We start from the raw sequence: 25,379 nt of genomic DNA, 5'->3' as shown, positions 1-25,379 counted from the left end.
TTACTTGTGTGATGTGTTGTGCATGACTGTCACTACATGTCATGTGTACATGGTTCTGATGTGCAAGTAATGCAATGCTTCACTGATGCATGGCTGCTCTGCAGGATGGTGGACATGTGGAGCAGACGGGGACTGTCCGCATTACCACTATTGCACCCTACTCACATGCTGGTCACCAGGATGCCCCTCGGGTCCATGTTGCAGCTCTCTAGCCCTGCTGCATGTAGCCTGGGGGGTCATTCCTCTCAGCCCTGGGACTATGTCATAGCATGACTGACGTGCATGTGTCCTCTGCCTGCATGCGGGTACTCCACGTGGGCATGCTCCCTTGCCCCTCCACCCCCCCTCTGCACCCCAATTTCACCTTTGCACTGGTCTGCATCAATTTTGCCGTAATGCACTTGCCTGTTCATGCGTCCCGTGTACATGCTAACTTCCACCAGCCAACCTGCCAGACATATGCTGTGGGGTACATCCTTTGTACTTGATGCAGGGTGTCTCACTTGGACTGTGCAGATGTCAGATGCTCCGCAGGGACATGAGTTCCCATTCATGCTCCATGTGCATTCCATGCATGCCCCTATGTGTCCTTGACTGGATGATCATTGTAGTACGTGTCCAGGGTGACCTACATTGCATGGCATTTCATCAGCCGTCCCATGGCCACTGTGGCTCAGTCCTGTGTCCCACACATGTTTAGGGTGTGACAGTCTGTGTGGGTCACAGGCCTCAGCCTGTTTCAGGCCCAATGACTCTGTCCAACTGGTGTAGTGTCTTCTTCACCCGTGGGTGTACTCCTGAGGGTTCATCATGTGTCCTGCTTACTGTCCCATCATCATCTGATGTGTTGTCACTTGACTCAGAGGATGAAATTGATGCTAGTCAACACTGTCTGCCAATACACAGGTCTATGGTCATCCTTTTGATACCATGCAAGGCATCATGCATTTCCACTTAGGGGGAGGGGTGGTTTGCTTGTAGCCATGCAACCCATTGCATGCACATTGCACGTGATGCCTGAAATTGACCTTGCACTGCCTTCACGTTTTCTGATACACATCATGAAGTACTTGTACATGTAGATAGTGAGTAACGTACAAATTTGCTGCACTGCATCGACCCACTTCTGAGCGGTATAACACCCTTCTACATGCCTAATCACAGAAGCAATGTCAAGTTGACCCAGCATGCATGGCAGGTTCTCTTTCGTGTGTGACATGTCTGCTTAATGTGTTGGCTGTCTGTGTGATGTCTATGTGTGTGTGTTGTGTTCTTCTAACGTGTGTAGTGACCTTTTTTCTCTCTACTTTTCAGATGATGACGCAATGGAGCTAGAGGATGGTGTTGTCATGCCAGGCACAGGGTTGTTATCACTACAGCAACCCGACACAAGTGGGGGTTGTGGGCTACAGACCATCTTGTCTTTGGCTGGCAAAGAGTCCAGCCCTGAGGACCACTCTGACATCCATGTCGAGTTGGATGTGCATCAGGTCCATACGTCAGGGGTGAGTGATTCTGATGTGGACCCTCCTCTGTCCGTGACACCTGCACTGAGGGGTCAGACAGTGGTGGGACCTCTGCCTGTGGTGGATCGGAATGCAGGGTCACCCTCCACACCAGTCGCTGATGTGCCTGGGCCATCAAGTCGACGGGGCATGTAGTCGTGCAGCCACGGGCGGTGCCAACCCAACGAGGACGGCCGGTCCTTGGGTCCCGCAGGTGTCAAGCCCAGCAACGCGGTGGCCACGCGTAACCGCGGTATACTGAGTGGGAGCAAGACATGACTGCCAATTCTGAATGCCAGGGGGCAGCAATGGAAAACTTCGCTGTGAGCATGGAGCGTGTGGCCCAATCTGTGCTCCCCCCTGCTAGGCAGGTGCTTCTCCAGCAGCAGGAGGCACGGTCAATGGCCCGCTCGCTCAGGCTGGGCATGGCGGCCTCAGACAGGGCATGCAAGGCTGAAATGTTGTCTCTGAATCAAGCAATTGCTGCTCACGCAGACACACACATGGAGACCCTGAGGGCTGAGTATGAGTCCCTCAGATCCACTCTGGGTGTCCTCTTGATGTCCCAGAGGACGCGGTCAGAGGAGAGGTATGAGCAGCTTGAGCGTACCATCTCGGCTGAGCTACATGCTTGCCAGAAGGTGCATCAGTTGTCCAGCTAGGCCTTGCAGGTAGAACTCTGTGTTACACGTGTTACCTTGCAAGAGGAAGCACGCGTATCACGGGAGATTCTGCATGCAGACCTACGTGTCATCGCCACACAGAACCATGCTCACCCATCAGGCAGACTTGCTGCCGACGAGGGGCAAGCTGCAGCTAGGTGTGGTCCGGCTCCTATGCCACGTCCTCCTTTTCAGGAAGAGCCAGACTCGGACGACGAGGTATCTCCCACACAGGTCGGGCTGTGCAGGCGTTGAGCCCATGGAGGTTTTCTTTTTTCCTCAACATCATCGCATGTGGGTGTTGAGCTGCACCCTGTACCTCCCCCCTCCTGGCTGCCTCCCCCCCTGGGTCGTATGTGGCCATTTTTGATTTTTCTTTTAGTTTAGTTAGTTAACTTTCAATTTGATAGTTAGTTTAAATAGGTAATGTAAGTTTTTCATAGTTAGTGTAATTAGTTAATATAGTTTAAAATTGCTTGTCTCTTGTGCTTTCATGTGACGGTGTGGTGCTTTGTGGCTTTTGAAAGCATCCACTGTCTGTTCCAGCTGGTCCCTTCAAGCTTGTCTCGTATATGTGTTTGCAGCTTGGGGTCCTGACTCACATATGCCACTCCTGTTTCCCTTATCCATGGGCTCGCAAGGATGGTTCGGTGTTACAGCCTATCACACAAGGGCTTTGGACTGTCATGTCTGTGGCATGTCTGCTGCTGTACTACTTGTGTTAACACCCCTAGTGGGGATGATAGGTGTGATATTGACCACAGTTCTTCTTTTGCTAGATGTGTGGTTTTATGATTCATGTGTACATTGATTGCTATACATTTTGTATTATGCTTCTTATCTTTACTGTACATGTGCTTGATGCAATTCATGCTGTAGACAGTGGCTACCACACCTTGCCTGTGAAAGTCGCACTTATGGTGTGATTTCTGATGTACGTCTCTGACATGGCCCAGTCATGACATGCCTGAAGAGACACACACAGGGGAATTTCAAGCATTAATCATGGGTTTTCTACCCTTTCTGCAGGGGGATGAGCCTCCAGACCACCTTTGCCAGCAGACATGGCCCATTGGACGTCTGGAAGCTGGACACGTTCGGTGGTGCAGACATGCGCATGTGTGCGCCAGCAGAGCCACAGGGATTGCGCTCATACATCCAAAAGAAGCTGATGTTTCAAGGAACTCCAGGCAAGGTGAGCAGCACAAGGGGGCTACACCGCAGCCAACCTTCCACCAGGCCAGTTGCACATGCATGCTAAGTAGCACCACTGACGGTGAGCTTGGACAGATATTGGTGTTGAAGCGCACAGTACAGCTAAGATATGTTGGTGGACTAATGGCTAGTTGATGGGAAAGTTGTCAGGGGCACATGCAGGGGCAGTGGCACATATCCTCCGGTCCACCATGGTCCATTGAGGCAGTTGTATTAGCCATGTAGAGTTCCAAGACAGGGAAAGAAGCAGCTCACAGGGACAGACAGCGAGGGACAGACTTGTGTGCAGTGCATTTCATTTTCATGTTGAAATTGGCACATGCACTACCTACTTTATTTGGATTATGCTGGAACACGACTTGTACTGAAGTCGTACCTTGCTAAATGCGTCTGGCTGCTTACCCAGGGAACATTGGATGTTGTGTGAATCTTGTCACATTGGTCTTCCATTTGCCACGCACCCACCGGCGCCTGACTTACTGCATTGACTGTGTATGAACCATCACGGGGGGAATCTTACGTATGGGTACGAAGCACCACACCAGATAGTTTGTTTGTAGAGTAGTTTGTTACTTTGGGGCATGTATGGTGGTGTGTGTGTGTGTTATGGGCACCCACAGATTAGTAACTCTGGCTCTCTTTGCAGCATTGAACTGCTCCTGTTACCGTACCTGAGAGTGCGCAGGCAGAAGGTAAGTTTCTCTTTGACATCCATTTGAGTAATTTGGTACTATGTGCATGATGTACACGTTTGGTCTGATTGTGTATGTGTTAATGTGATTAGTATATTTTTGTACATTCCCTACTTTCCCTTGTCAATCCTACTCCCCTCTCCTGCCCCTCATTCCAGTTATCCAGAATACCAATGCCTGTCCCGACTACATATCCCTGACCCTCCTTCCCCACCTGGGTCCCAGAGGCATGTGTAAGTTTGACCTTCCAGGCACCCAGACCACGGTGGGGTGGTTGGTTCGTGCCACTCCTGCGCCTGTACACGGGAGCTGTGACAGTACACATCAGTTTGTGGTGTATCATTGTATATTATGTACTGCTACTTCAAGTCATCTACTGGAGACTCTTCTGGTGTATTTTGCTGCCTGCAGGCTTTTTGCTTGGCTTGTGTGTTTGCCTGCTTTGAGTTCTCTTTGATTTGGTATTTTTGCAAGTCAATGTGGCCTCTGAGGGTGCTGGACACTTTTTACACGCAAGGTGGAAGATGGAGACAAAGGGGAAGGGTGATCCTGTGGCCAGGTAGACTTCAAGGACGAAGGCTACATACCCCAGGCGCAGTTGTTCAGTGGATCATGGTGATATGTGAGGGAGGGGGGGTATTTTGTTGTTGGACAGTTGCTTTGCCCTACAGTGTGATGGGCACCCTGACATTGTAATTGTGGTATCCTATGTACATGATGTATTCTGCTGATCAATGCCTGTTCATGTGTTGTGTTTACCTTTCAGGTGTGAGGGGATAGTTGTGGTTTGACATGCTGGGGTGGACACATGGGCAATGTTCACATGTTATGTGTAGAGGACACTGATGGTCACTTGATTGCACGTGTATGTATTGCGTGCATGTCCCTACTGACACACACACTCACACTATGATCCACAACATGTACAACCACCCTTCCATGTCCACATGTGCACTCAGTATGCCTTCTGGGGCCCAGTGTGTCCCTGCAGCACATGATCTATGGCCATTTGTGGATCCTGTAGATGCGTGATTTGTTTTTTTATTTAGTTTGTAGTTTTCATGTGATGCTCAGGGTGTGCATCACCCACAATGGCTGGTCACTATGCTGTGTGCTGAGCAGTGTGTTGCAGGAGATGGACACAGCACACGGATTATGCAGTGTTGATTTTGCCATGCACAATGTGCATGTAAACAGGCATTCATTGTTATGTTCAAGCTACAACTGTTGGTATGCATTTGGGTATGACTTGCTTTGTGTGGGAGGTTGTTGGTCAGTCATTTCATCTGATTCCATGTCAGGCATCATTGTCTGACGCCACTTTACATTTTTCACCTGCCAATGTGTACATTATTGATACTGTGTTGGTGTTTTGCTATTGCTTGCCATGTCATGTTGTGGGTTTGGAGGCTTTGGGTGACATACCAGTGATTGTCATGGCCTGTTTTGCAGGTCTGTGTGATACACACCTTGCATGTGTACCTTTTGGTCACACAGGATTGGTTAGGTTTGAGCAGCTAGGGATGCACACAATGTGGCACTTCCATGGCAACATTCTCAGGGTGGTAAGGTTGTGGCAGTTGACTGTCTCTTTGTCATCATCTATTGTCACCTGGTATGTGCCACGCATGTGTGCACTCTGCAGGGGTGGGAGTTTAGGTGAAAAATGTGGCCACAAGCTGGGTCCGGGCTGCCTCACCACGTGCCCTATCCCCTCCCATGGGTAGCACCTGTGCCTGTGGTTGAGGATGTGGGGGCACCACCATGTCCACCGGTACGCCCTGCCGTGTTGCAGCATTGTGCAGGACACATGCTGCCACAATGATCCTGCACACTACTGGGGGTGCATAGAGTAGCTGCCCGCCAGAGCGGTCAAGGGAGCGGAAGCGTGACTTGAGCACTCTGAATGTGCACTCCACTATGCCCCTAGTTGCAATATGGGCAGCGTTGTATCTTACCTGGGGTGGTGTGGTGGGGTTCCCCGTATTTGAATCCATGAATACGAGTTGCTCGCGTGCATGTGGGCGTTCCGTGTATTTCCCTGCAGTACTTCCCCAGTTACGCCTTATTTTTCATGCGCTGTTCCCCATTCCGCGCGTTATGCCCCGTGTCCCGCCCCCTTTTTGGTGTGTGCGCGGACGTTGTGCGCTGTCCCTGTGCGCGTCGCGCATGGCGTTCGGGTTGTTGCAATGACGTGTGCGCCCGTGTGCGCCACGCATGGATTTGGCACACAACCAGTGGAAAACACGCGCATCACCTTCCTTGAATTGCACGCGTGCGCTTGGTTTCTCACGCTTGCGCCACCTTGCGCCAGCTTGCGCTGGAATTTTCAGTGCACATTTGTTCCATGAATCGGCCCCTATATCTCTATAGTTAAAATTAATCTGTATGTTTGCATTGTTGCAGAATACAAATGTCTAATAAACCTCCCGTACTTGTATGGGTCTTTAAATCATTTTACCAAAGGTGCTCCTCTGGAGGACAATGTTGTTATAGTGTTCGTATTTGAGCATATATTGGTTTAGGAGAAAGTCACTGCTAAATATTCCAGCTGAACTGAATTTACTGTCTATTTTTGGAAGAAGGATGTATCACAGGGTTGGGGAGAATTTGGAGAATTCGACTGATACCTGCTATTTTATGATTGTATTATATTTGTTTGTTTGTTTGTTTTATTATTTATAATGCGAGCAAGACCCGAGGGTATCAGGGCGCAGAAACAGGCAAGAATATTTTCAGCTTAGGTTACAAGGCTGTACAAGTAAATACAACAGGAATAAAGTCAGCAAGTATATACAACAAGGATAAAGTCAGCAATTTCAGAACAATTAGGAGGTCAAAAGACATTTAGATATTATATACAGAAAGCAAAAGGCCGACAAAAGTAGTAGAGTATCGCGAAATACCTTAGAAGATATATACACTCGGGGATAAGAATGAGCAGTCAGGCGGTGTGTTGTGAAAAAGCAACATCATATACAGTGAAGGGTACTAGAGTGGGGCTGGCAGGGGCGGTGATTTAGCAGTCATTTTCTTTAATCCAGTTGATGATGTTGTGTCTGAAGTGAGAGTATGTTTGGTCTGCCCTTAGGGCCGCAGGTAGGGAGTTCCACAACTGAGCGGCTTTGACTGGGAAGCTACACCCTCCTGTTTTGGAGAGTTTAAACCTGCGTACCATCAGGGGATTAGAGTTGGCAATTCTTGTTGGCCGGTTGGATGATTGTCTATTAAATCTTTCTATAAGATATCGTGGGGCGGCATTATTTAGGCACTTATGTGTAGGTCAGGCCGTTTTTAGCAGGATTGTATCATTGGTGGTGAGCCAATTCTTCATTCTCCTTGTCTTTGAAATATTATATTTTTTTGCTATACCCAACGCTGCTCTAAGGGCGTTGTTTTGGAGAATCTGAATTTTATAAGTGATATACTTGTTGGTCCCTAGGTATAGGGCATTGCAGTAGTCCAATTTCAATAGAATTAGGGCTCTGTCCAAGGAGGTGAAACTATACGTGTAAAGGAAAGGCTTTGCAGCTCTGATTAGCTTATAGGTGCAAGCAGTGGCAGAAGCCATGGAATTGACCTGTTTGGAGAAAGAAATGGTGGCATCTAGATAGAAACCTAGTGTTTTAACTTCTTTGGCAACTTTCATGATGTTGCCATCGATGTTAAAGCTGGTGTATTTGTGGCAAAGTCTGTTAAGTTTTGTGGTGGTGCCGAGAAGGATGAGCTCAGTTTTGTCATCATTCAGGCATAGACCGTGGGTGTCCATCCATGCCTGGATGATGAGGTACACTCTGTTCACCAAGGCCAAATCCATATCATAATCTCCTATCAGCGGTATGAGGATCTGTGTATCATTTGCATAGTTAGTGTAGGTAATACCAACACCATCGAGATCATCGAAAAGGTGCTAAGTGAATATGCTGTACATGGTAGGTGTGACATGAGCCCTGAGGCACTCCACAGGTGATGGGAATGGGGTCGGCAGATGCTGAGGGTGAGAATACACGCATGGTTCTATTGTTCAGGAAGGATTGTATCCAGCTTATTGCATCTTGAGAGAAGTGGGAAGCTGAATCCAGATGGTTACAGAGGACTTTGTGGTGCACCAGATCGAACGCCGCCGATAGGTCAAGTAATAGTAACAGGGCGGTTTTTCCATTGTCCCTAAGTGTGTCGATTTGGGCTTTAAGGTCAATCAATGCTGTTTCAGATCCATGTTGGGGCCTTAAGTCAGACAGACAGACTCCTAGGAGTTGGTTTTGTACTAGATATTTCTGTATTTGGAGGTATGCTAACGTGTCTAAAATTATAAGCAGAAACGGAACTGTGGTGATGGGTCTGTAATTGGTGGGTATGGTAGGATCTAGTGATTGTTTTTTAAGGAGTGGGAGAACCCATGACTCCGTAAGGTTGCTGGGGATAGTGCCAGTGGAAAAAGATGCGTTAAATAGCTTAGAGATGAAATTAGATATTTATTATATTTATTATTATTGGTTGATATGATGTTTTAATTATTTATGTTGAATGTAATATGTCGGATAATATATGGATTTGTATGCCCAATGAGTTGTATATATCGAATACAGGTGAAATAAAATGGAACAAAGGAGAGTTTAGATTCAAATTTGGAAAACACCAATGTTCCACTGTAGTTTCCCTTATCAATATAGCTGGACGGGTAGTCCTATTAAAATACACTGGTTTGGGTACTGGTTTGAGCAATACTCCTACTGTTTCACAGAGAGTGATTATTTTGTTGTAGCCTATTGCAGGGTTTTCTGATTATGCCATCAATTTAGTGCAGGACCCCTCTTCCTTTCTTATTTATTTATGTATTTGATATTTGTACGGCGCCTATACAACTAATGATTTTTCAGGACACCCACTGGGCGATCTCACAGAGTGAACCGAATCCCATGACAGAGAGGTGTAGGATCCTCCAAAATCTCCCAGGATTTTCAAGCAGTCCAGATCAGTGCTCAGTTTTGTGCAAATGTTCAATGTGGTGGGTACAACTTAGGTGGACTAATAGGAACCACCAAATCATTCATGTGCAGTTTCAGTAATCCTATGAAAAACATAGCTCACTTTAGCTTTTCTTTTCTGGGTGTATCTATTTTGGTCTAAGGGTAAGTGTATGGGCAAACACACATCATTAGTCTTAAAGGGATTTTATTTAGCTTTGGAGGAGTTTGTAGTATGTCTCTGTGTATGTATTCGTTGTGAGTGCTGGTTGACCCTAGTTTGCTCTCTTTATGTTAGTTTAAAAAAAAGAATAATTTTTTCGTATCCAGGCCCCTCTTACTCTTCCCCCTGTGTCACACCAAAAACTACAACAAACCAAACGTTTTGCAACCCCTTTTATGTTTTTACTAGAAAAGATTTACAAAACAAGCAAATAATATGTTCTTTTCCCTTTTGGATTCCTTATCCCATTTGGCTATATGTTTAAGTCACTTGTGTCACTTCATCAGTTTGTTACCTTGTCTTGGATTTTACTTCCCCCCCACACAAAAAAAAGAATACTCCTTGTTTATGAAATGTAACACCTTCCCATTTAAGGGTAAAGGAGAAAATCAATTTTCTTTTGTGTGTTCAAAAACCCTTTTCAATTGTCTGTGTGTTAAGTCTTGCCTGAATCCATTTGCTTGCCCTAGCCACTTGTTTTTGTTATTTTCTCAAATTTGAGACAATAGAAAAGAAATGAAAATGTGATTCTGGCTGGGTGATGTATTTAGAGGCAGAGGTTGACTGGGAAGGGTAGGTTCACTTCTCATAGAATGAAGATGTTATTTGTCAAGTCTTGGAGAAGAATGGTATGCCCCTTATGCTGATGGGAGTAATGTACTGCCAGACACCCACAACCATACCTGGTGCTGCCCGGGGTGTGATAGACATAGGGCGATGGCTAAGGAAGAGGAGAAATGACAATGATCAGCAAGGATGTTTTGCTACTGCAACAAGAGCAGAGAAGGTGGAGGAGAATTGCCTCTCAGATGGTGCTATACCAGTGAAAAGAGCCTTTCCTGTCAGAAGGTGATTGCAAGGTTTCTAGTGAGTTAGACTAGACGGCCCTAGGTTATATACTGGCAATGCAGGATAACATAGTTTCTTCGGATACATTACAGGAGGTGCTGGACAATGATGCACATTGGATCAACATTTGAGTTGAAAATAAGGTGGTAGGAACTCAGCGGATATAATGTGCAGCAGAAGTGTCAGGGATCCTGGAGACGGTCAAGGATATGATAAAGGTGGTGGTGCTGCAGGAGGCCAAAGGTCGATATGTGAAGAGTGAAGGAGACCGAGTATGTCCCACTGTAGATTTCTCATGAAAATAAGAGATTGAGGCCTCAGCACTTGCGCCTGCCCTTGCAAAGGGGGCAAGACAGACCCAAGCATCAGTTCTGAAATTTCATCTAGGACAGGTACCACCCCCCCCCCTTCCCTGATTATGAGCCTAGATAATTTAGCTAAATGCAGGGCAGGATTGTGAAGGGGAGGAAGGCAGCATGAAATGCAACCTATGCAAGAGGCAAGTAAAGCAGGGCATAATAACAAAGGTTTTTGCATTGGCAGCCACAACAATGCAACATCATGTTTATTGCTGGCATGGACCGAATCATCCTAATGTAAACACATACTTATTCACAAGTGCTTCTTCCACAGCATCCCACTGTAATGGGAGCAGCAATGAGGGATAGTCTTCAGGTTCTTCTCACGTGGAAATCCCTGTTCAAAACTTGACATAATTTCATTAGCAGCCATCAGCACCTCTGCCCTCTCATCCTGCCCAAGGACATCTGCCTCAGGGCACACTGTACCAAGGAAATATTTGAACCACCACCAAAGTGGCCTGTTGAAGGTGGTTGCAATGGTACTATGCAAATGGCACTAGTTGGCCAATCAAGGAAGGACTGACTGATGTGTCATGCAGTCAGATGCTGCCGTTGGTGCCAGATGATCATCAGTCTGGGAGAGCTAAGCCCTTTAGCAGCAGAAGATACCTTGGAGAGTTACATGCCCAGAACCATCATAAACCATTAGCGTTGACTGGGTAAGAGTATAGGAAATATGCAAATATGATATAGTCACTGTTCTCAGTTTCGGGAGAAGAGTTAGTCATCAAATATTAAATGTTGCAAATTTTTCCCTGTGCTGTAGGTGCTCTGTAGGTGCTTCCATTGTGTGAGAGGATCACAGTCTGAATCAGCTGTATAAACACCTATACTATCTCATGAAGGCAGAAAACAAATTAAACATATTTCAACCGTTCATGAAGTTTGCACTTTCATCTGAGGAATGCAAAATGCTAACAACTAGGATTGGGCATCTTGTGTTATTCTTCTGCCACTAATGGTACAAAAAGCACAGTGTGCATTTGAAATGGTGGGAATTTATGGAAAATGCATCAAGCCTCTGAATCCAATTTTGTCATCTCAGGTTAAGTGGAGTGTGGATTTTCTGTGACTTCGGTGTTAGGGAGGAGCTTGACTGGGAGGGCCTTGAGCTCCTTCCTTAAATGGGGAAGTGAGGGGGTGGGCGGATTGGAGTTTGCAAGGCCGAGGTTTCATAGTCTGTGGACATGGGCAGAAAAGGCTTGTCTTTTGTTTTTCTCCTTCTTGAAACAACAACAGACTTCAAGTCTGCACATGTCCTTACTTCTTGTGAATCACAGGCCTCTGTAGATGCTGGGTTTAGGGAGGTTTCTTAGGGTCTTGAGGTTTCCAGCCTTTGTAGATGATGCAGCAAGATTTGAAAGTGAAGCATGCTTGCAGCTGGAGCCAGTGCAGTTCGATATGGGTCGGGTGGTGTGTTTGGAATTGCAGAGTGCTTTGATGAGTCATGCTGTAGCATGTAGGACACATTTCAGGAGTGTCAGGGTGGTCACTGGAAGGCATTCCAGAAAGGCATTCTACCACCCAGGTGGTAGGGCACCAATGCTTCAATATTATATTTGAAGTTGTTTGATGGAGTGAAGGGCTTAATTTACTACAGTAGGGGGAAGTTGGCACCAAGCCATTTGTGTCTGAAGAAGAGTTGTATGTTGCTGTAGAACCCAAGGAACTTGTTGCAGGTGGTCAGCTGGAGTGCAAAGCCCTTGGGGTTCATAGCGGAGAGCCATGTAATTCTGTCTTGGAGGGCTTGAGCTTCATGTAAACACTGCACATACAGGACTGCATCAATCTGAGGTGGGCCTTGAGCCTATAGATGCCTTCAATTGAGGATGACCAGAGGCAGAGCTCAGTGTCATCTGTGTATAGGTGGATGTGGATGCTATGGGGATCCAGGAGGATTCTGAGTGGTTCCAGGTAAATGTTAAAGATCAAGAGGAGAAGATGGATCCTTGTGGGGTCTCCACAGGTTCTGTTACTGTGAACCTTGGCTGTTTCTCCCAGCTGCTCAGTAAATACAATCTATATCTACCCTCCCATATCTGCCCCAGAAACTGTCGATGAACACTGTCTCCCTCCTCCTCCGTCTGTTAGTTCAGCTACAATGCCTGAGCTGGCACTACTTGATCTTGCATACCAGAGTGTGTGTGGTCGACTATGCTGCTGCCGAAAGCAAATTGATGCTTTAGATTTACCATGCATACTTTCGGAATTCCCCAAGTCACGCAGCAACCACTTTGGGTGATGTAAAACACCCTCTGACCATATCTTCCTCCCAGTCTGATACCTGTAGGTGTTCTAGACATGTGGCACTAAAAATGTCACTTCTCCTCTCTGCCACATGGAATGGTTTATGTTTTGCATACACAGAATATTATATCTTCATAGATCCCAAGAATTCAAGGCTTTTTTGTAACTAGTATTTCTGCTAGCCCATCGCAAAAAGTTGCCATACCCAGTGCAACCACTAAAAATATTCTCCTGCCTCTAAAGATTTCAAAGACGTTATTTGAGATTGACATATTCTCCTATCACAAAAAGATGGCACACTCACTTAAAGCCACTAAATGTAATCAGCTCCCTGAAACAAATTCTAAACGTCTTCTTCACAGACAGTAGTGTCTCTCAGCCTTCACAAAATGTGGCATTCCCATTACTATCACTGAATGCACTCTTCTACCTCCAAATAATTCTAAGACATTTCTTTACAACCAGTATTTTCTGTTGCCCATCTTAAAACAAATGGCAAACACAATAAAACCATTGAAATTATTCTCTTCCTCCTAAGAGTTAGAATAGTTTTCACTGGCAACCAGTATTTAATTTCATGGTACTCGCCTCTCTCTAAACGATTATAATTCTATTTTCAGAACTAATATTTGCTCTCATAACTAATACATGGTACAATCAGTTTCAGCAATTCAATGTAATTTCCTGCTTTACTACACCAAATTCAAAAATAATTTTTGTGCAACCAGTATTTTCCCTTGACTCTCACAGTAGGTTGTCATACCTAGTGTAAACAATGAATATACTCTCTTTGCCAAATATTTCTAAGATTGTTTCAACACAATTAGTATTATCTGTCACTGCTTTCAAAAAGTTGGCACATGAGTACAACCACGGAGTGAACTCTTATACCAACCAATATGTGCATGATTTTCTATTTGAAAATAGAATTTATTTTTAATTTCATCTGTCACAGAATGTTGGCACACCCAATAGACCCATCAACATGCTCCCCCTTCAAGCAATTATAAGATTGTTTCTTCAACAATCAGAATTTTGCATCTTTGTGAAAATACGATGCTCTCATTTACAGCCACTTAATCTAATGACCTCCTACCTTGCCCGGAAATATATCTTGGTTTTTATTTTACAAAATTCTTTTTTCTTGAACCACTTGGCAATTTACTTACCTGCCTCAAAGGAATTCAAAGAGCATTTATCTGCAGCTTTTAAAGTTGAGACAGACCTTACAACCACAGAAGGTACTAGCCATTATTGAAATAATGTTTTCTTTGCAACTAGTACTTTTTGTAGCCTGTCACAAAATAGTTGGCACACTAAGTACAACCACTAAATGTACTCTACTGCAAAGACTGTGCAGGGATGTCATTTAGGGATCTCTAGGGGTTGCAGCTGAGACCCCTGTTGTCTCCCTTGCCACCCCTGTGGTCTCCCTTGCTACCCCAAAAAAAAAAGAAACATACAAACAAAAAAGTTCCCTTTTTCTATGCAAGCTCATGGGCTGTGGCCAGTGCCATGTGGCTCTTTGCTTCTGGAGTGGCTGGCTTTCTTGTTCAGGCCTCTTAAAAAATAACAGGGGTTGCACAAGTCTAATACTTTCAGCAGTGACCCTAAATAAGAAAGATTAGGAATACCAAATAATTTGTCTTTCTGGAATTGTATACAATAATTGCTAGACTCATTAAAGGTTTATTTCAGGCATGCTCCAGGGGGTGAGTCGCTGATTTAGTCTGTTCTTAAACACTTCAACTCAGCCTTTCATCCTTCTGAGGTCGACAAGTTGTCTCATCCGGTGTGATATTGATTTTGTAGTAGTAGTTTTAGGATATGTGATACAGATACATATTTTCTAAACTAGTACTTCTGTTTGGGTAGTATGTGTCAATGACATTCGGCCTCATTACACGGAATGCGGTAATGGTTAACGGCCACCGTTAATGGTAACGGTGACCGTTAACCATTACCGCCTTACTACGAGGTCCCTTAGCGGGTTGCTGCTTTAACGCCTGCTTTTTGCAGGCGTTAAAAACCAACCCGCTAAGGGACCTCAGAGCTAATTACGGCACCGCAAAATTGCGGTGCTGTAATTAGCGCCTTCCCCATTCCCATAGAGCCCTATGGGGCAGAAATGGGAATGGGGAAGGGCAATGGCGGAAGGGGGATTTACCGCCCCACCAACCTTGGAATGGGGCGGTAAATCCCCTTTCAGCCAAGGCGGTACCGGTATTTTACCGGCATGAGCCATGGCGCTAATAGCGCCATGGCTCACCGCCTTCCGTGTAATGAGGCCCATTATTTTTTAAAAAATGTCCTGGCTGTTAGGATCATTTGTGGCTATTGTTTCTATCTCTTTGTATAATTTTAGTACTCTTTTTTAGGATGACACTGGACCAAGGTTTAGCCAGACAGAGTGATCATATTTTCCATTTAAGGTTGTACTTGTTAAGCGGTCTGCAGCTTTGTAGCACCCGCTTTCTCTAGGGGGGGAGCATTTTAGATTTAAGATGTACAATTTTTGTGACAGTGTTTTGTCACGATGATATGTTATCCCAGAGGTCTTTTACCTCTGTTCTTTCAGCTTTGATGAGAGGCTATGACATATTTTGTAACTGCAGTGGAATCATCTGCAATGTATTGTATGTCTATATTTGCATTTCACACGAAGGCAACAATTACATTGTAATCATTGATGTACTTGGATGCTTCGTCCCTTTTAATGTTTTAGGGGATTTCCCTTTTACACTATGTCTAACAGAAGACATTAAGCTATTTACTTGTCCTGTTGTGCAAACTGGTCTAGGGAAACCAAAGCGACATTTGGTATAGTATTTACTTTTGTTTTTATATCGACATCAGCAGTATTTTCCACACTTATGTTTTTGGAAGCGTAAGATTTGTGTACATAGGATAATATGTGTTGTAGAGGAGGAGCCAAAAGCCTCCAACAGAGTCCCGCCCCTAACTTGCCTATCTGTTGGGAACCAGAAATAGTGACAAAGGCGACACCTGTAATAATGCCTATAACACGAGCAGCCTTTGAAGCGAAGTATCTATTAAGGAAATCATTCTTTATGTATCCATGAAAAGCTGACAGTGAGCCTCATTACGACCCAGGCGGTAATCTGCCGACATTACCGCCATGGCGTAATGAGCGTTTACGCCGTGGGCCGATGGCGTAAAGAGCGCCACATTACGACCCATCGCGCACGAGCATTACGCCATGGCGGTAATGTAAATAACGCCATGGCGGAAAGGGCCCCTACTGGCATCGTAGGGCGAGCAAGGTGCACTTCCGCCACCATAAGTAGCGGCCACCGTAATTAGCGGTGGCCGCAATTAGCGGTCACCGTAAAAAGCAGAACCGGAAATAGCGTCATCGCGGCGGAACGGGAAAAAGCACGTCGGCCATCTTTAAAAACACAATCCATTGCCATCCTTCCGAACAACACCAGATCCAACCCTGACACCTGTCCCAACCCATCACCCACCCATTCAACCACCCAAAAATGCCTAAAGTTGTTAAGAAGGCATGTGACCGCCAGCGCCAGGAAAGATTTACCCGGGAGGAACTCTGCATGCTTGCGGAGACCCTGCAAGACAATGCAGCTGTCGTTTTCTCGCCGGAAATGACCAGGCCGGCGATGGCAAAAAAGAAGGCCATATGGGCCCTGGTGGCCGAGCGCGTCAGCGCGGTGGGGACCGTACCCCGCACCCCACAGCAGTGCAGGAAGCGTTGGGATGACCTTCGCATACGGGTCAGAGCCGTCATCTCTGCGAACCGCAACCTTGCCCTGAGTACCGGTGGAGGTTCGGAATCCCCACTGAAACTCCAACCGTGGGAGGAAATATGTGCAACCACGATTGGCATGGAAGGCATTGAAGGCGTCGGAGGGATGGAAAGGGGAGTTCCGACATCAGGCGATGAAGGTAGGTGCCTCAAACAAGACATGCCATAGTCACTGCAGTCCATTCATGTGTAGCACAATGTTGCCCTACAGTGTAAATGCAACACATTAGCTCGACACTGCCCATAGCCACATGCGAGCTCCACCCTGTATACACTGCTGGCACCCACATACCTCCATCCACATTCCACACAAAAAGGAGACAACCTGCATGGCCCTGCCTGAAATCTGCCTCATCTACTGACCAGAATCATGTCAATCATTGTCATTCCAAAGTCCGCAGACCCATCAATAACGCCCTCCCTGCTTTTTGCTCCACCACAGGCACAGAATCACACCCCGAGGACCAAGACACCCCTGTGACGAAGAGAGCCAAGAAGGCCAATAATACCATCCCCGCACCCTCAACCTCAGCTGCAGTGAGGCAGACCCCACAACAAGCAGAATCCACTACAAGCAAACTGGACGGCCCACCGGCAAGCACCCCAGTAGGCAGCAGGCCACCAGCAGCAGCACCACCTGTACCAACATTGCCTGCCACAGAAGGCACCGGGTCTGCGGCCAGCAGCAACATGGGTGAAACAGCTGCAATTGCTGCATGTTCAGACTCTGACATTGAGGAGCACGAAGTCAGAAGCCCCACTGACCTTCTACATTCCCCCTGTTTGTCAAATGCCAGCCCCCATGAGGATCACACACAGGGGCACACAGAGGAAGAGGAGTGGCCTTCTACCCCATGCCCAGTTCTCAGTCCACAGGAGGGGAGCAGCCCCTCCATCACACAACCAGCACTGGCCATGGCCCAGCAGGGGCAGCAGTCCCTCGAGGACATCATACAATGGCAGCAACATCTGTCCACGATGCTGACTGAGCATGCTGCGGAATGTGTGGGGGCTAGGGCAACCATTGAACAGGCCACGGAGACCCTAAGGGCCGAAATCGCGCAGAGCACTGAAACCCTGAGGGATGCTATGCAGGCCATGTCTAGGGACTTTTGTGGTGAACTTGCCGGGTTGCGTCGTGCGCTCACTGAGCTCACCCACACCCTACAGGACGTGCATGCACGGGAGCAGGCAGGGACATCCTCCGCTGCCAGTTCTGCACAGAGCAGCCCCGTCCGACGTTCCGGACGGAACCTGCGCTCCACAGCCAGGGGTGCCCCGGGGGCCGGGAGAGGGGGCTTGTAACAGCCTGTGGCCACTGTCACAGGCATCTGTTGACACTTACATGGGGTGTGTTGGGGTGTGCAGGGGTGAGGGGGGAGGTGGGAGGGGGTGTGTTGGGGTGTGCAGGGGGGAGGGGGGAGGTGGGAGGGGGTGTGTTGGGGTGTGCAGGGGGGAGGGGGGAGGTGGGAGGGGGTGTGTTGGGGTGTGCAGGGGGGAGGGGGGAGGTGGGAGGGGGTGTGTTGGGGTGTGCAGGGGGGAGGGCGGAGGTGGGAGGGGGTGTGTCACGACGTTTTATGATTGAAATACACTTTTTGCTTTTCCGAAATGAAATGTGTGGACATTTTCATTGCATTTGTGTGCTTTATTGGTGTACAGTCCACAGTGTGCATGTCCCAGAGACACACAGTGCCCCAAGTGCAGTCTCCATGTGATACACACCAGCCGTGCGTGCTAGAAGCAGTGGTCGATGATATTTTGACGCATTTCACGCCCCTCCTGTGCATCGCCTCCTCCATGGGGTGCCGCCCCATCTGCACCCTCCTCATCCTCATCGTCAGGTGGTTGCAGTTCTGCGTCAGGGGGCAGGGGCACATTCCGTCTGACGCACATATTGTGTAGCATGATACATGCCATGACGATCTTTGCCACCTTCTCATGGCGGTACAGGAGTGCCCCACCAGACCTGCTGAGGCATCGGAACCGTGCCTTCAATAGGCCGAATGTCTGCTCTATGACCACACGGGTACCTGTATGTGCACGGTTGAAGTCCTCCTCGTGCTGGTTCTGCGGGTTCCGGACTGGTGTAAGGAGACACCTCTTCAGGGGATAGCCTGCATCACCTGTATGTAGGCGAGAATGTATGTGTCAGTCATGACGTCTGATCAAGAACATGATTTGCCACCATGGCTTGCATCCAACTGTTACTTTGGCTCACTTCTACATGCACTAATTGATTCACACAATGCAACCAGTATATGCTCATGGCTCCCATGGCCTGTTTTGCATGCCATCACCCAATGTTTGCAGAGGGGTGGAGTGCATTGTGAGTGCCCATCCACTGTGTCCGTTCATGCCGTTTGGTTAGTTGGCCTGGCACATGTCCTGTGATGGCAATGCGCACATCATTGCAACATTGCTGTGGGCCTCATCATGACCCCAGTGAGCAATGCTGATGTAGACAGGGACATTTTGGGGGCCCTGCTGTCTGTGTAATGGTGTGTTGATGTTTCTGTCCGTCATGTGCCTCCTTCGTGGGCAGTTATGGGGGACAGGCCTATCGGTTGATGGTGTTTGGTGACGTGCATGTAGGTGCTTTTCATTGTTGAGAATGTGGTCTGAATTGGTAGAATGCACTTGCAGATGGTTGTGTCATGGTTGGGACACAACCTCATTCACATGGTAGGGCTGCATACATTGGGTATTGGCTTTACTGGTGTTGGGTGGAGTTTGGGTTGCTTTAGGGTATCATCTGTCTCCGTTCTCTCTGCTACTCACAGCCAATTGGAGTATGCATCATCCCCCCCCCCTTCAGCCAGGTGGAGTATGCATCATTCCCCCCCCCTTTCAGCCAGGTGGAGTATGCATCATCCCCCCCCCCTTTCAGCCAGCTGGAATATGCATCTTCCCCCCCCCTTTCAGCCAGGTGGAGTATGCATTGGTACGTCATTCACCTACCCACTTCACATTTCCATGGTCATGACATTGGACTCACCGAGTAGCCAGGATCTTGGGCCTGCATGTCGCTCCATGTAGCGTGGTATTGTGGAGTTCCTCAGGACCATAGAATCATGGGTTGATCCGGGGAATCGGGCACAACAATGTGTGATGATCTTGTTGGAGTCACAGACCATTTGCACGTTCATTGAGTGGAACTGTTTCCGGTTGCGGTACGGTACCTCCATGGCACGTGGAATCACCAATTCCACATGGGTGCAGTCGATGGCACCAATGCAACCAGGTATGCCGGCTAGTGCATGGAAACCCACTTTGGTGTTTGCAATCTCCTGGGCAGTCCGTGGTAATGAGATGTGGTCGTCTGTGTGCTTGAGGAGGGCATCGAGCACTTGGATGAGTGTTCGTGAGAATAATGGTTGTGAAATGCCATGCAAGTGCCCCACTGTGTGCTGGTAGGTGCCTGTGGCCAGGAAGTGGAGTACAGACACTACCTTCAGTCGGGGTGGGATGGCGGTTGGAGTTTCTATCATGTTGAGGATGTCGTTGTGTGTCATGTCTACGATGGCAGTGATGGTGTCCCGTCTAAACGGTACAGGGTGTGGATCTGCTCAGCAGTGAGGTTGAATGGATTGGCTCTGATGCGTGGGATTGGGGGCTGCGTGCGTGGTGGCACTGGCTGTGCTGGTGGGGCTTGCTGGGCCTGCCTTGCCCTCCTTCTCCTCATGCGTCCCCTCTGTGCTGCCTGTTGTTGTTGTTGCTGTTGTAGCACTTGCATTGCTATCAGGTCCTCCAGCCCCAACATTGCTAGTCGTATTGGTATCATTGTGGAGTGTGACTGGGTGTGGGAAGGGGTGGGGTGTGCTCTTTTTGTACTTCCTGAGTCTGTATTGCCTTCACCTGTGCTGTTTCTGTGCACCTGTGGCAGCTGCATTCACTTTACATGGCCATTTACGGTTGGTTCGCGATGGCGTAATTAGCACCATGGCGGTAAGGTACTTAACGGGCTGGGTGATGGTGTTAGGTGCATGTCCGCTTGGGTCGGCATTTGCGTACCTTTCCGCCATGGCGCTAAGTACGGTGTGGGAGGTCGCATGCGCGCGCCCTTGGCACAGTTAGCGGCAGCGTTAACTACGATGCCACTAATGGCATCGTAGTTAACGGTCACGGGTCATGATCGGACCTAGCGGAAAACGATGGCGGTAACCATTTACCGCCATCGTTTTTCACTTAGCGCCAGGGTCGTAATGAGGCCCAGTCTCTTGGGAAGGATTCCTGAAGAGCATGTGAAGACGGATGAAAGAACAGACTGGTGACGTCACATGAAGAAAGCGACACACCTCAGAAGAGATGACAAGAAAGAAGGTGGATAGACCATATAGAATCTGATGACAAAGTTAAGAATAGAGTAAACTTTCATATGCAGAATGAAGATTGCACGTGTAAAGCACCGAAGAAAATAAAAACCATTTTATAATTGTACAGATGCAGTAACGCAAGTATACGAAGTAATTATAAGGCTGGCTATACGTAGTGAATAGTGCAGGCGGTGTCGCCAAGGTATATATATGCATAGGAATCTGGAAGTTCCACATCATACTTTAACAAACTGAAAACCCTGTGAATATTTTACTTATTTGTTTATTTATTTACATTTATAAAGTGTGCAGTGCCCCTGAGGCATCATGGCGCTGTTACAGGATATTCTCGTAGATACAGTTTACATAAAAACAGAATGATCAGTAGGCATTACAGAGGTTCGCAACAATATGCAGTATGAATGTTCCATGGTTACAGGGGAACACCTTCAAATACAGTCTAGTTGAAGAGCTTAGTTTTCAGGGCCTTCCTGAACACAGTGAGAGAGGTTTCCTTCCTAAATTTGAGTGGTAATGAGTTCTAGGATCTTGGTGCTAACACCTCAAAGCTCGCACCGCTGGATTTGGCCCATTTGAAGGCAGGGACTAAGAGTTGGTGTGAGTATTGGGCACGTTTTGGTCTGTAAGACAGCGCCTGATGAATTTGTTCTCTGAGGTAGGAGGGAGCAGACTGAGAGAGGCAGTGAGCGTTCTATCTAGCCTGAGATATGCTATCTCCTAGGAATACTTAGAGCCGCTCTGAGAGCATTATTTTGCGTGATTTGTAATTTTATAAGGTTTTTGGATGAGGTGCCTAGGATTAGGACATTACACTAATCCAGTTTAGCACCAAGGGTGGCTCTTGCTACGTTAAGGCAGTTTTTGGCCGATAGGTGAGGTTTTACTGCATTAATGATTTTCGTTGTGAGTGCTGCTGATGATGAGATGGCACTGACTTACCTTTCCATTGACGGGGTGGAATCCAGGTATACACCCAGCGTTTTACTGCAGCAGAGACTGTGATTACAGTATTCTCATTGCTGAATGTGCTGTATTTGCTGTCTAGTTTATTCAAGGTTTCTTTGGGGCCTACCAGTAGGATTTCTGTTTTGTCCCCATTGAGAGAGAGGCCGCTAACCGCCACCCAAGCCTTGATGAGTGCATATGTCTCCTGGAGAGTGTTGAGATCTTGCTCATAATTACCGGATAGAGGGAGGAGAATTTGTGTATCGTCGGCATAGTTGGTGAATGCTATGCCGTGTTCTTCTAAATCATTAAATAGGGTTAATGTGAAGAGATTGTAGAGGGTAGGGGAGGTGCATGACCCTTGTGGGGCTCCACAGCCAATGAGGTATGGAGTGGCTGAGGCCTGGTCAGAAAAGACCCTCATATTTCGGTCCTCCAGGAAGGATGTTATCCAGGTGGTAGCTTCTTGGGAAAAGTGAGCGGCATCCGCAAAATGTTTGCATAGGATCTTATGGTTGACCAGGTCAAAGGCGGCTGACAGATTGAGGAGAAGGAGTAGCTCAGGCTTCCCCTTGTCCATATTTTCAAGTAGCTGATTCTTCAGGTCTAGCAGAGCCAACGCTGTGCCATGACGGGGACGAAGGCCGGATTGCCTTGTTCCCAGAATGTTATGCAATTCCAGGTAGGACTGAATCTGCAGAATAGAAGGATTTGAAGTGTGGCGCAGCAGAATAACCCTGGCTGGAAATGGAAGGAGAATCAAAAAGGTTTGCCTGGCCCAGTGTCAAGGATTGGGGAAGCCAAGAAACTGGTTATCTATCATGGAAAGATACAATGAACAAGAAGGCGAGAGCTGAGCTCCTATTAAGGTGTGGCGGAAGAACAATGAGGGCCAAGTTGTATTCATTAAATGGTATTAAATACTATGAAGGAGCTCAAATCATGGTCTCCAGTCACATGGTTAGAAGAAAATAGACTGTGGGCAAGCTACACTGAGACGAGAATATACCTCTGTGCTCACACTCCCTTTTATTCCCAGGAGCAGTGATACTTGCAAGGTCAAGTTCAAAGAACTATTCTTACGGCAGACAGCTTGAGTGATGATAGGTGATGGGCTAATTGGGTGGGGTGGCATGGTCAAGTCCGACCCACAGGCACCTGGGGTACCAGCTTGCATGCTGCTAGCGAGTGGAATATTCCAGAAGGGTACAAGCGTGCCAACCAATTATAAAGGGCCACGTACCAAAGAGCCCTATAGTTTAGAGATCCAATAAAATGTGTATTTGATGACGCTCACAATGACTTGCACTTGGGGTGGAAAGAGTTGTCCACCTGACAGTCGAGACCCAATCACAACACCAACCCCCATAGAAAGTATACCTAGATGTTCCCTGTTACCCAATCAAAGTCCCACATATGCTTTCTTAGTTTGCCATGTAGTGTGATGTCAATGATGATGACTTTTTAGTTTATACGTGCGTTTTTTCTGAAATTTTCTGAGATCTTACTGCAAGACATCCAATGATGTCCGTTGCACTCCTTGTTTTAGATAATTGTTATTAAAACAGACAAAGGGCCTCATTACGACCCAGGTGCTAATGGCTTAACGGCACCGTAAAAGGCTGCGGCGCCGTTAACCTATTAGCGCCTAATTACGATGTCCCTTTGAGGGACCCGACCTTAACGGCTGGTTTTACCAGCTGTTAAAGTAGGGACCCGCAAAGGGACCTTGGTGCTAAGTACGGTGCCGCAATTTGCAGCACCGTATTTAGCACCTTCACCATTCCCATTGAGCCCTATGGGGCAAAAATGGGAATGGGGAAGGGCCATGGCGGCATGGGGAATTACCGCCCCGTCAACCTCAGAATGGGGTGGTAATTCCCCTTTCCGCCATGGCAGACACCGGCATGGACGATGCTGCTAATATCACCATGGTCCTCCGCCTGGGTCGTAATGAGGCCCAAAGTCTTTGCCAACTTCCTGAGTCCGTTTTATTATTGATGTTTGAGTAATTTCTCCATCCCCATCCACTCTGTAGAATGTTACCTCGTCTTTAAGGACCTACGGGTTTACTTGGTAGCAAAATATTGTTTAAAAGCCCATTAATAAGTAGGTCTTTGGAGTAGTCAGAACATCGGACACCCTCTGCCACTAAGCCAGAGGAACACAAACTTTCCTGTGGAAAACGACTGATATAGACAACTTGCAGGTAAAGAAAACACAAGTTGCACAGGCCCCTCTTTGACAGAATCCCTCCTGGTTTCCACAGGAGCTGAGCAGACGGAAGGTGATGGTGGCCCAGTGGAGGAGGGGGCAATCCTGAGAGCCAGTAGCCGAAAGGTGAATGGTGAGTAGATTGAAGAAACTGGCAAACTGTGAAAACGGGGTTGTGGTACCACATAAATAAGTAACAGGGGATTGATTGAAATTAGACAAAGAATGTCTCGGGGGGGGGAAAATAAGTGCTTTGGACAAGGAGATTTCCATAAGAAGCCCTAATTCAAGTAATTTTAGAAGGAGTGGTCGCAAAACCCAAGTGGGTAAACTAGGCTGCGCACAGAAAGATGCGTCAGAGGACAGAATTCAAATTCCTATTAAAGTAGTTTAGGGGCTGAGAGAAAAGGAGTATACACCATGGTATGCATGTAAAGAGTTGATTAGTTGTTTGTTTTTATATTTTATGTATTAGAAAAGTGTTGAAGAACAACAAAGATAGGTTGCGTTATGTAGAGAAAAAGGTTATTATTTATCCTAAGTTATAGTCGACCATAGGGTAAGGTGAGATCATTGAGAAGTAGAGGCTTTGAGCAGCGAGTGTTGGTGTGCACTCATATTTGTTATTTTTCTGAATTGTATTTTGTGTAAAATCACTGGTAAGTATAGACAGTCAATTAAGACTTGTCATAATGGGAGAAGATACACCGCTGATGCACATGTGCAAAACACTACCAAAACATATGCCCAAGATCAAACAGTACAGTGCAGAATGGGTAAAAGGCAAAGCAGATAAGATGTTCATGCTGTGGTCACAAGGGGGATCCCTAGCAAAAGCAGTGTTACAACACATGACTATATACTTGCACGCAGCGTACACGGAAAAGAAATTGGAAAAAAGGTTAGCTATTTTGGAGCTCCACAAAATGTACCAGGAGGAGCAAGATGATCTGCCCCCTGAGGACTGGATGATTAACCAGAGCAGGGAGGAAGGTGTTGAGCCTTCTGCTCCCCTTACTCTGCCAGAAGTAAATGGAGATAGTACGTAAGATGCAGGACTGCATCCGTTAAAGGAACTGAAAGCGGTGATAGGGTATAGCAACCCAATATATGAACTGTCCGCTTATGGTAGTGATGATAGTCAAGAAGAGAGTAAAAGAAAGGAAGAGATCTTTAAGGTCTTGAATGGCAAGTAAGAGCAAAGTGGACGATCGAATATAACCACAGATATAGAACCGGAGATTAAAAGATGGAAAGTAGAAAGGGATAAAGCTGACGAGATCACGCTCATGCAGAACGAATGGATGGGTGGACAGATATTGCTTAAGCTTGATGGGAAGAGTATCAAGGAAGTAAGGCAAGGGGAAGACTAAGGCG

The sequence above is a fragment of the Ambystoma mexicanum genome, chromosome 11, assembly GCF_040938575.1.
Source record: "Ambystoma mexicanum isolate Mex_15411 chromosome 11, UKY_AmexF1_1, whole genome shotgun sequence".
Lineage (NCBI taxonomy): Eukaryota > Metazoa > Chordata > Amphibia > Caudata > Ambystomatidae > Ambystoma > Ambystoma mexicanum.
The sequence above is the reverse complement of the archived record's forward strand: the minus strand, read 5'-3'. Positions refer to the sequence as shown.